General features: G+C 37.3%; 1 protein-coding gene across 1 annotated transcript in view; it reads left to right on the forward strand.

The window, feature by feature from the left end:
- Positions 1–13125, forward strand: part of DPP6 (dipeptidyl peptidase like 6) — a 989665-nt gene that overhangs the window by 645451 nt on the left and 331089 nt on the right. The gene's annotated exons all lie outside the window — the stretch shown is intronic.

Here is a 13125-nt window from a genome sequence, read left to right on the forward strand (position 1 = left end):
TTCTTATTATACTATGTTACGGAAATGCTTGGTTTATCCCATAAATTAAAAATAAAATAAATTAATAGTGGAAAAAAGTACTGTATTAGGTATTAGGGAAAACAAAGTTTAGGTAACATATGTATGGTATGACTTAAAGTCTAGTAGGGGAATACGTAGGGAATCTGGTAGGACAGGTAGGTGGCACTATAGTGCACAGAGTGCCAGGCCTGGAATCAGGAAGACTTTTCTTCCTGAGTTCAAATTTGGCCTCAGAGACTAATTATCTGTGTGACCCTGGGCAAGTCACTTAAACCTGTTTGCCTCAGTTGCCTTATCTGTGAAATGAGCTGGAAAAGGAAATGGCAAAGCACTCCAGTATCTTTGCCAAGAATACCCCAAATGGGGTCATGAGAGTTTTACATGACTGAACCTACGCAGCAACAACAACAGGAATAGAATATGACCTATACACAGCTATAATTCATTATAATCAATTATATTAGGGAGTTAAACACAAGCACTATGTGAAATCTAAGGAGAAAAATTGTTACTAAGAGAAGAGGATATGGATAAGTGAAGATTCGGTGGAGAGATAATGTATGAATGTGGCTTTGAAGAAATTGAATAGGGAAAGAGGCTATAGGATTGTAGATTTAGAACTGAAAGGGGATCATCTAGGCTGTCTCCAAACCCCCTCCCCCAACATTTTACATTTGAGAAAACTGAGGATCCCAGAGGTGAAGTGACTTCCTCAAGGTCACATTGCTAGTAAGTGGCAAGGCTGCAATTTGAAACTGTCTTCTAATGGGAAATCTAGTGTTCTTTGCACTGTTCCATGCTGCCATACAAGGACACTGTAAGGTCAGTTTGATTGCAGTTTAGAATGTGTACAGAGAAGTTGAAATAAACAAAGGGCATTAAGATAAATTGTTGGGAAAGATGAGCGTCACAAAATACACATGGCCTTGAAGGCTTGACAGTGGGATCTAAAATTGGTTGTGTAGATGCTATAAAGTCACTGAAAATGTTTGAGCAGGAAGAACTTGCCTATAGTTCCTAATCATTTTCCCTTTTAAACCATACATTCCATAAACTGAAAGGGATCTTGAAAATGATCTAGTTTAATCTTCCCCCCAGTATATTAATCCCTTTGAAGGCTCTCCTGAACAATACCATTTAGTCTCTGCTTGGATACCTCTAGTAACTAAGAGGTTACAGCTAATAAAACTGTCATTGATGATGTTGTTGGGCATTTTTAATTGTTAGAATAGTTGAGGGTTCCTAGTTACCTAAGTAAACTCTATCCAGAACAACAATCACAGTTTTTCCATCACCTTTTTTATTTCTTAAAACACATTGACTGCTTTTGGGATAGCAGTTTGCTATTCCAAGCTAGGGGTCTCCAAAGAGGGAGCAAGGCCCCTTAAGGGTCAATGGCATGACCTCAAGGAATGTGTGGTCAATCACAGTGGGAAAGTAAATCACATCCCACTCCTTCCATAATGACCTATCATTGGGATTGCCTCCAACACAACCACACCTACCTTTATCCTCAAACACTCCCCCACTCTGTCTCTTTCATCCTTATCTCCCCCACCCCTGCCATTTGACCTAGGCAATGGCCCTTCCAGGAAGTATAAACTAAATACTACCTCTTGGAAAGCTGCAACAGCAACTGCACAAATGTCATTGGGGAAATTCCACTTTCCAGACTCTCCCTCCCTCTATCCCTACCCCAAGATTTACCTCATTTCAGCAGCAAGAACATCCATTCAAAGGTTGGATGGAGGGATGGTGGACTCTGTGCTTTGGAGCAGTGACCAGTGAGTAAGAACCAGGCCTCTTTCCTTTAAATTTTGGGTGGAACAGAGTAAGTCATGCAGGATGAACAGTCATCAATAGATTATAATGTGCATTGCAAATCTCATCTTAATACCTTTCCCCAAAAGGCTAACCCTCTTCTAAACTGCCTTATTACTGTTGAACTTCATCTTTACAATGGACCACATCAGTAACCTCAGTGTAATCTTTGATTCCTAACTCTTCCTTATATCATTTATCCAATTGTTTTCCAAGTATTGTTGTTTCTACCTCTGCTTCTCTGGTGTCTATCCCCTTGTTTCCTTTCACACAGCCACCACCCTAAGTCAGGACCTTAGCACTTCAGGCCTGAATTACTACAATAGCTTTCTAACAGATCCCATTGCCTCAAGTCTCTCCCTTTTTCTTTTTCTTTTTTTTTTTTCTTTTTTTGCTTAGGCAATGGGGTTAAGTGACTTGCCCAGGGTCACCCAGCTAGTAAGTGTTATGTGTCGGAGGCCGGATTTGAACTCAGGTCCTTCTGAATCCAGGGCCAATGCTGTATCCACTGCACCACCTAGCTGCCCCCATCTCTCCCTTTTTCAATCCATCTTCCTTCCACACACCTGCTGAAATAATTTCCCTAAATTGCATAACTGACCATGTCATTACCTTGATCAATAAACTTCAGTGGCTCACTTTTGATTTTAGGATTAAATACTATTTCATCTTTATCTCATCTTTTTTTTTTTGGTTTTTATTTTGTGTATGTTTTGCAATATATACAATTATTGGTAGAATAGTACTTGTATGCAACTTACAAATGAATAAATACGCACATGTTGAGGGTACAAGTTCAAAAATATTTTACTGATATGGGTCCATGATCAAAAAGTTTTGAAAACCACTGCTCTAAGTAGCCAATCTCATATTGAGAAACTGAGTCATCTTTACCTGGAGCCTCAGAGCTATAGAGAAGGAAGAGTTCCAAAAAACTGACAAAGAGCTAACAAACAATGTCACTTCCTCCTCTTAACAGAAAGACCTCGTGGTAAAACTAGAAAATGCCCTGAGTGTTGAGTGTAAAACTCAAGGTTCCTAATACTGTAGGTGTAAGGCAGTCTTTTCTGGTTTTCCTAGCAGTTATTTTCAGTATTTTAAAAATAGTCATCTACCAGCCTGATATCTATTTGGAAAATAATCTCTATCCATGAGTTGGGCATCTGGAAAAAGTCCTTGTTTAAGGAACTAGTTAATTTGCCAAACCTCAATTAACTGGAAAGCTCATAAAATTCATATGCTGTTTGAATTGGAAGAAGCCTTTCAGATCATAGAGTGCTCATTTTGAAAATTTGAAAATACCTCCAAAGAAATGAGGTTACATGCCAGAATGCTTAGGCAATGAGGTGTTGGAGTTTTCTATTAATTCAAACTTGTATCAGTTTCTGTTACCAAGCATCTCTCTAAAATATATGAGTCTCATTTCCTGCCTTAGTCAGTAGAGTGCACTGAACAGAATTGAATCTTTAATGGTTCAGAATGTTGCAGGCCCTTAGGATCATCATTCTTGACACATAATGGGAATAAGGAATTGGGGGAACAGATTTTTACATAGGCAGTCAAGAAGGAAACATAGAACCTTAGAATTAGAAATTAATTTAGGAGGCCATTTGGCCCAGTCTTCAGTCCAGTTTTACATTCAATCTCCTCCACAACATCCCCCCAAACTCAGTTGTGTTTCCATGTTGGTGGATTCCAAAGCATAATATAGTGGAAAACACTTTGGAGTCAGAGAAGCTGGATTCAAATCCCAGTTCTGCCATTTCTACCTGTGTGACTATGAGTGAAATCATTTAACATCCATAGCCCTTGGCTTCCTTATATGCGCAATGAAGGAGTTGGATAATATGGCAACTCTGAATCTATAACATGATCTTATGTAAATTCTCATGGAATGGAACAGCCACACCTAGCCAAAAAGCTATGGGAGAATAAATTTAATGTGTACTTACCCCAAGACAAGTCCTGAAAGGGATTTTTTAAATTTCATTTTCATTGACTCTTTAATATCAGTTTGTCTTCTCCAGGTTGATTCCTAAAATTGTTTTTCAGCCAGTTGAGAATTCTGGTTAGTTGGGCCCTAAGTAAGAGAGGTTTTATAGCATTTGAGCAATGATTCATGCATTCAAACTCCATAAAAATTTACATGTTGAAAAAAAATAAAGGTAATATCTGTGTCCTCCAGGGTTTTTTGATGGCTCACAATATCTGGAATATCTTGGGTAGGGCCCATTTTGAGGAAAGAGGTATCAAGATAAATAGCTTTTCAAAAGCAGCGACTGTAAGAGAATTTTTTTTTCATTTCTCTATCTGGAAATTAAGTTCAGAGGGCTGAAACTTTTCTTTAAATAAAGAAAAAATAGCATTTAGCCAGGACCTACTGTGTAAGTCAAAGCATTTGGACTTAATGCCCTTCAAAATGACACTTCCTTTGAGTCCTTTGGTTGTTTGATTTCTCCGTTGAGGATGTTTGTGCAAAGGGACAATATCTGATCATGGATTTTCAATCAAGCTTACTTTTAAAACAAAGAGCAGGCAGGTTAGACTTCTTGTGGCTTCCCTATTATTTTTAAAGTAGCACTTTCAATCATTATTGTGTTTTGATTTTTAAGGTCTACCAGTTGTGTTAGGACTGTGTACTAGATCACAAATTTGCCATGCTTGGCAAATGTAGCTTATCTGCTCCTCCCACTCCTGATGGCCTACATTTTTAGTTTTATTCTTTCTAATTAGTGATTCAATTCAATTTGCCTGGAGATTTGATTGCATTTCCCATCCATACAAGAGAATTGTTTGTCAGCACAGACACAGTATTGGAAAATTGTTCAGTCTTAATTCTCTTTTGCTCTTTTTCCCTGCCTTTTTCCTTCCAGGGCTCTGATCTGATATCTTAATTATATTTTCTCTTTCTCCTTACATCTAGCTTTTGCATATTTTTACATGAGTCTGAATTCAAAGTCATGAGCTGGGTATTTCTTAAAGACAGTTGTAAATGGAAACATTCAATCATTTACAATTTTATTTTTAGGAAATCCTAGATATTTAAGAAATCTTAGATAAAATCCTAGAAATACAAGTAGATATTTACTGCTGAATCATGCAGCCCTGGATAACGTGCAACCAATATTTGGGATGATAGGGTTTAAAGATGAAGAGGTCTATAAAGGTGTCCTAGTCTAACTGCCTTCATTTTACAAATAAGAAAACTGAAGTTCAGAGAGTTTGAGGGTCTTGGGGAATTAAATCTCTTTTTCTGGATATGCATAAATTTCATGTAAAATAATCCACATAATTATGTAAGATCATTAATGTGTATTACCATTATCACTGTTGAAAGCATGGGTATTTCAGTTAGCAGAGCAACTGACTGGCAACCTGAGAGTTTAGGCCGCTTGTCAGTACAAAGAACACCTTGACCAAGAGTATTCTCTGAGCTAGCTTTTTTAGCTACAAGGAGTGTTGTCCCTTTATGTTATCAGGACTTTCCACCCCAAAAGTAGAGCTATAGTGTTGGGAATGGAGCATTGGATTGAATTAGATGGCTTGACCTCAAATCTCCTCTCTGCTTCTCACTACTTTTGTGACTTGTGCAAGTCACTTCAATTCTCTTGGCTTCATTTTCCTCAATATGAAATGAAGTGGTTAGATTAGATGATCTCCAAGGTCTGTTTCACCTGCAAATCTATGAAACCCATGTCTTCCGGTCTAAAAGTATTATGATGTGTAATTCTTCAGTAATAATTTTAGGAATTAGTCCATGGAAAGGAAGATAGGTAAAAAGTTATACTATTAAGAACTAGTATCTCCAAGTAATGAACTTGGAGGTAGATGACATAAGTTTGAATCAAAATTAAAGCACAGTAATTGTGATTTTAGGTAAATCACTTAACTTGACCCTCAGAGCCTCAATTTCCTTATCAATTGAAGGGAGTTAATAATCCTAGTATTATGTACTTCATGTTATTATTTTGAAGATCAAATGAGATGTAAAGTGCTTTGTAGAGCTTAAAAACCTATTTCTATGAGTAGTTTCCAACTGAAAGTGATCAAAGGAAGAGTAGTACAAGCATATAGAACACAGTGAGCAATGACACAGAGGGAGGAGAATATAGAACATCATCAGGGAATGATTAGTAGTTCATGACATGTGCCCCATATTCCATTTTTTTTCTGGCTTATGGGGCACATAAAGGGGAATCACTTGAGGTATTGTCATGAAGTTTTGTTTTTGTTTTTGTTTTGTTTTTTTTCTGTGAGGCAATTGGGGTAAAATGATTTGCCCAGGGTCACACAGGTAGTATCATGTGTCTGAGGCCAGATTTGAACTCAGGTCCTCCTGGCTTCAGGGTTGGTGCTCTATCCACTGTGCCACCTAGCTGCCCCCATGAAGTTATTATGAAGCTATATTATTGAGGGCCTTTGATACCAAGCTATGGAATTTGGGGCTTTATTCATTAGGCAATGGGGAATATTGGAAGATTTTTGAGTAAAGGAGTGATATCAATCTATTGTTTCTGTGAGGAAGATTGATTTGACAACATCTTATGGGATGGATTAAAGGGAAGGAGACATGTCAAAAGATTATTATGATAGTCAAACTGAGCAGTAATCAAGGAATGAAGGGGGTAATATGGCAGGGGCATTGGGATTGGGAAGGCAGTGATAGATAGGATACATTCAGGACAGAATCAACAGGTCTTTTAAACTGATGAACTGTGAAATGGGATAAGAGGACAAAGAAAGTGTGAAAAATGACTGATGTTTTTGAGCTTAAGTTACTGAAATTGTGGCACTATTAACAGATCATGTAACAACAAGAAGAGTGGTTCTCATGAGAGGGATGAGTTCTTGGAGTTTTGGTGGCATAAAATCATAACTATAGAATAAGAAGTGTCCTTAGAGCCCATATATACCAGCCCCTTATTTTACAAATGGAAACAGAGACTCAAAAAGGACAACTAAATTGCCCGAAGTTACACGGGTAGAAAGTGCCAGGGTTGGTATTTGAACCAAGATGCTGTGACTCCAAATCTGATGTTCTTTCTACAGTACCAACATAAGGTGCCAATGGGGGAGATCTAAGATGAACCATCTAGCAAAACAGTTAGAAATGTGGGCCATGAGCTTAGGAAAATTATGGAGGCTGAAGACACAGGTTTAAGAGTCATTTGCATTGAGGCGATACCAAATGAAGCTAATACCTGCCTTAATTGAAGGATTGTTTTGACAGAAAAATAAAACAAGATCTATAAAAACAAAAAGCACTATGTAGGTCTTGTGATTTTAGAGTACTATATATGATGTATCTATAAAGAAATGGGGTAGTAACATTAGTACTAAATCATAAGACAGGAAGTATGGCTTCTGGACCCTGAATAACTCTGTAAGTTTGAGTTAGTCAGTTTCTCCCCATGGACCTACATTTTTTCCAACTCTGAAACATTACTTTTTTAAAAGATTTCCCAAGCCATACACAAAAATCCTCATAAAAATGCAATGTGGAAATTAATAATAATAGCAGCATCAATAGTGAAGAAAAAGAAAGCTTTTGAGACTTCTTCAAGAATATAAAGTAGAGATTATGATCCTGGATTAAGACCAATGTTCAGGTAAGGAGTGGTCTAAATCCACTGTGGTCATATTAATTCATCATAGAGATTGTTCTAGTCATGTCCCAAGGGTCTTCTAGCAGGCACAGAAAAGAAAAGGAAAAAGGAACAGTGTATGCTTAGAACTAAATAATAGATATGAGATTCTTCCCAAAGAGAGAGAACTAATCCCATTAAGAAGGAATAACTTATTGTCTTCCAAGGAATGATTATGTGAATCTATCCATGCCATCAAGTGAAAGATCATCCAAGAAGGTTCAGAGGAAGACAAGACCATTTTTACCAAGGAGTTGTTTACTGCAACAGCTATTTGTGAATTTGACATTAACAGTAGAGACATCTGGGACAAGTATCCAAAACTTGAGGAAGAATCAACCAAGACTTGTAAAAATTTATAACTACTCCCCGCTTTGGATGTGTGTGAGCACAAATGTTACTGAAATAAGGGATCTGGAAAGCATTTCTAAAGGAGATGAAGTCTTGACCAAGAATCTGAAGATCTCAGTGGGATAGATTGTGTATCTATCACTCAAGCCAGTCAACAGCAAGAGAGAAGCAGTTTGGGGATGCAAATGGCTGGGTAGAAAGGGATGTCTGAGAAACAGAATTTGAATTTCTGTATCACATATTCAACTATAGGAATGATGGGATCTTGACCAGGGATGGAATGTTTCTAACCAGAGCTAGTAAAAGGTTATTTAGTCCTTAGAAATCCAATCAAAAGGGCTTTAAATCAAAAAAAGGAGAGGGCTGGAAAAAATGCCTGAATATGTAGATAACTAAGAGATTAACTACCCTGAATAAACAAGACTAACAGTAGAGTCACTCTGAATTTCACAGAATACAAAATCTAGGAAAGAAGCCAGCATTAAAATTCAGGCATTCATAGACAAATACACAAAGTATGGGTAACAAACATGGTGAACCTCTGACTGGAATATGGCTCTTGAAGGATATAACTCACTGAGAAAGGAACAGACTGGGTAAGAGGGAGGGGAGAAGGGGTAATAGCCTTCTATTTTATGAAAGATATACTCTAATAACCAAAATGCTGGAGGGCATTAGAGGTAGAAACAGAAGGCATAATGAGGGACTCCAATTATCTAGTCATTTGCTACAGTTCTGTTTGTGTCTGTTCTCTGACTCTCAAAGTTGAGTGGTTAACAATTTGTTGGCTTTCCTTAACAAAAATTCTGTCCTTCTAAAAGTAGAGCAAACAATGAGGGGAGCTTCTATTCTGGACCTTGTTATCACTAATAAGCAGAATGAATGAAGCACAAATTATAGGAACCTTGAGGGGAAATGACTACTCCATTTTAGAATTTATGATGAAGCGTAAGAAATAAAGCATAAGAAATGTGGGCATGATTTGACCAAACATATTTGAACCATTTTGCCTGCTTGTTTTTGTGTCTGTCATAATCACTTAATAATTACTTAATAAATACTTTATACTGAGAGATAGCTACTATTATTATCCCCAGTTTACAGGTGAGGAAATGGAGGACAAGGGAGGTTAAGTGACTTACTCAGAGTCACACAACTAGTATCTTATGCTTGATTTGAATTCAGGTCTCCCTGACTCCTAATTCCAGTGCTCCATCCACTGCACTAAAATTTCCCTGGATAGGGTCAGCATTGTCTTAGTTATTAAAGTCATCTTGTCAGCAGTTTGGATCTGGTCTATTGGCTGCTTTGGCCTGAACTTTCCATTCTGGGCATCTCTTTTCTTTTTACTTAGTGCTTGGACATTTTATTTAGATATTTGTGTTCTCTTTCTTCTTGTCTTCCTCTCTGGTTTTCTGGTCTACTACCTTCATCAGGCCTAGGGTGCCTGTGTACATACTGACTGAATTGGTCACCAGATTCTGGATTCCTAGCTCCACTGCACATGTAGGCTGACAGTTATTTACCTAAATCTGACTCACTTGTGTGTGCATTTCCTATACCCTGCTGCCGTCTTTGAGCTCTTTGTCCTATCTTCATGTTCTAGTTGTTGGTGTTCAGTCATTTGTCATGTACAACTCTTCATGACCCCATTTGGGGTTTTCTTTGCAGAGATACTGGAGCAGTTTGCCATTTCCTTCTCCAGCTCATTTTACAGATGAGGAAACTGAGGCAAATAGGGTTAAGTGACTTGTCCAGAGTGACACAGCTAGTTGTTGTGTGAGGCCAAATTTGAACTCAGGTCTTCCTGACTCCAGGCCCAGCACACTATCCACTGTGCCATCTAGCTTCCCACAGTTTCAGTACTAACAAACAACTCAATTTTGGCAAAGAATATTTTGACAGATTTTTGCCTTAAAAAGGAACAGTTTGCAAAGTGCAATGTGATTATAAATACATAATTCAATCAATGATCTCATTTGATTTCAGGGTCGCTAATGGGAGAAGGGGGAAAGGATTTTGGCATTAAGGATATGGAAGTAACTTTTAGGTATGTGATTTAAGAGAAGTGTTCACTATAGAAACTGGTGATAGGTAAGGGACTGTGTTACCCCACAGTTCAGGGATCAGGTTATCCCACAGAATAATTTGGCATTTACCTAACAGTTAGTTTGAACTTTTAGTACTTTTCGCTAGTAGGAGCAGAAAAGGAAAAATAGAGAGCAGAAGGCTCTTTTTTTTTTTCCCTAGCTTCCTAGCATCAAAAAAAATTTGCCATTATCATAGAGGTCACACAACCCTAACCTGCAAATCTAGAGCTTGGGAGTAAGCAGTCAGACTGGCTTCCTCTCTTGTCCATTTTACTCAACATACACAGACCCTTGAATCAGCCTGAGATCAATATAGAATATGAGTTTCCCATAGGTAGAACTGAGTGGTGGGAGCCCAGAACACATCTCTGTGGTCCTGTTTGGCATTACCTTCTTATAGAGAGAGTGGTTTGGGGGAGCAGGAAGCATCATTTTCCTCATCTGGCTTTCTTTCATTACCTCCCAAGCTGTTCTATCAGGCTCACAGAGCCACTTTCGTGTCATACTACAGCAATCCTTGATGGGATCCCTCCATGTGGCCATCTATTTAGTACATAGGAGCCAGAGTTCTTATGCTTCTCCTGGGGAATAGTAGCTGCTTTCTCACTCTAGTAATAATAAAAGAAAAATCTAGAGCCATATGCTCTTGTCACATGTTCATGGCAGCTCATTGGAATTTTTCTTTATTTACAGCCCTTTTATAGAGATCTCAGCCACTTTGCAAACAACCAACCCCACCTTGATACAGCAATAATTCCCCCAAAATTGTTAAGGAAAAGGATGTTCTAAATAAGTAAATAATCTGGTGCATTGAGTTATTACATATATAAGCATAGATAAGATTTCAAAGAGTGAGACTATAATCATAGAAGAATAGTCATCCAATAATTCTCAAACTATTTAGTCTCAAGATCTCTTCACAAACTCTTAAAAATTATTGAGGACCCAAAAGAGCTTTGTTGTTGCATGAGTTCTATCTGTCATTTACCATATTGGAAATTAAACTGATGAAATGTTTAAATGTTTATTAATTTATTTAAAATAACAATAAACCTATTATATGTTCACCTCAATAAACCTATTTTATAAAAATATATTTTCTAACACAAAAAAATTTTAGATAAGTGGCATTGTTTTACATGATTTTATAAATCTCTTTAATGACCAGCTTAATAGAAGATAGTTGAATTCTCATAGCTGCTTCTCCATCTGATATGTTACATTATGTTGTTTGGTTTGTTTGTTATGACAGCCTAGCCTCATGCGGATATATAATTGGAAAAAGGAGGAGTATTTTAATAGGCAAATAATGTCTTATTATTATAACGAAAATAGTTTGACCTCATGGACTTCCTGAAAGGAAACCTTTAAGAACCACTGATCTATCCAGAGAAAGAACTGATAAATAGAAGTATGTACAGTATGGTATGTGTGTGTGCGTGTGTGTGTATACTTACATATATTTATATGTAATGGTAGCCTTCTCTAGGGCAGGGTGGGGAGGGAGGGAAAAATATAAAAAGTGCACAGCAGAGAATAAAAGAAAATTTAGAAGAAAGCAAAGAAAGCAGAATGGCTTTGAAAACAATACGTGGTACTTATATGTTTTTTTTAAGTAAAAAATTGTGAAATATAAATTCATGGTTTTAGAGTGAATCCTTTTTTTATGTTGTGCTGTGCACATGAAAATGTTCTTTTTGTGTGTCTATGTATTTAAGTTCAAAATGAATTTTTAAAATAACAATTTTTTTAATTTTTAAAAATTAAAGAAAAGAATAATTGATTCTAAACACTTCATTTAATAGATGAAAGAAATAAGATCCAGAAAGGGGAAATGATTTCCATAAAGTCATAAGGCAACTTAGTAGCAGAATCAGGACCAAAACCCAAGTCTCTTGATTCCCTATCCAGCAGCTTTCTTTTATACCACATGGCTAAAATATATTTACCATTCAGACCATATGACATAATTACATCTTTATTGAAATGGTTAAAACGAACATTAGGATAATTTCAAGGAATTCATTGGAATTCATTCAGTGAATGGAGTTCATAGACTACTGGAGCAGGAAGGCCTCAGACCAAACACTTGACACTTACTAGCTGTGTGACCCTGGGCAAGTCACTTAACCCCAATTGCCTAAAAAAGAAAAAAAATGTAAAAAACAAGTTCATAGACCTCAGGTTAAGAACCCCTGGGCTCAATGATCTCTAATGTCCCTTCCTGTTTTTAAATCCTTTGATCCTATTCTGTCTGTGATTTCTGTACCAATCCTTCACACAGTGAACTCTAGGCATCTCCTTGACAGTTTCTACCCACTTTACTGACTCATACTCTGAATTTGGATGCTCTGCCATCTCAAGAACTCATGTTCAAGTATTTTGAGGTGATATTACCTTGAAGCCTGTACATTTTACATTATCCCCATTAGGATAAAAGCAAATCCCCAGCCTGTTTTCCATTACACCACAGTACCTCTGTAGAGCAGAGAAGCAGTTCATTTTCTTTTCATTTCAGTGCAGTGCTGAATTCCTTAATATTAGGTTCTCTAACCAGGAAATAGAAGGAAATCATGGCCTAAAGTTGATTGAATGAATAAATAAGATGGAATTTCAGTCATTCATTCAAACACCACGTTCTCACATCTGCTTTGGTAGCCAGCGGAACATTGGAGGATGAATGGAGTGAAACATGGAAGACTATTTTTGTGACTTTAGCTCAGACAGTTTTTATAACAACTTTAAAAGAACAGCAGATGCATAAACATATCCTTCTTTTGACATCAAGAAAATCATGATAAAGTCAGTTATCTAGTGGCTTTTCATGGGTTTTCCCCACCTTAAACTTGGCCTCAAAATGGGATTTTGCAACTCACTAGGTTCGGGGAAATGGCATTTCTGGTTTTACCTTTTGCTACCATTTCCAGAGGACTCCAGCAGTGAGTATCTATTATTGTCCTGTTGTGTCTAGCTATAACCATGTCTGACTGCCTCCAAATGACCAAGGTGTCCTCATTAATACCAGGTGCTATATTTAGCCACAGCTGGGAATGTGTTCCCTTAATTTAATCACAAACCTGGTAGCCATGGGGATGACACTGCCCTGGGTACTGAGTGGAAAGGATGAAAAGAAAACAAACATGTTATGTAAATTAACTTCCTAAGTAAATAAAAAGCTTTGCTTCCTGGCTTGGGGA

Source organism: Vombatus ursinus, unplaced genomic scaffold (genome assembly GCF_900497805.2).
Source record: "Vombatus ursinus unplaced genomic scaffold, bare-nosed wombat genome assembly UNPS02014852.1, whole genome shotgun sequence".
In the NCBI taxonomy this organism is placed as follows: domain Eukaryota; kingdom Metazoa; phylum Chordata; class Mammalia; order Diprotodontia; family Vombatidae; genus Vombatus; species Vombatus ursinus.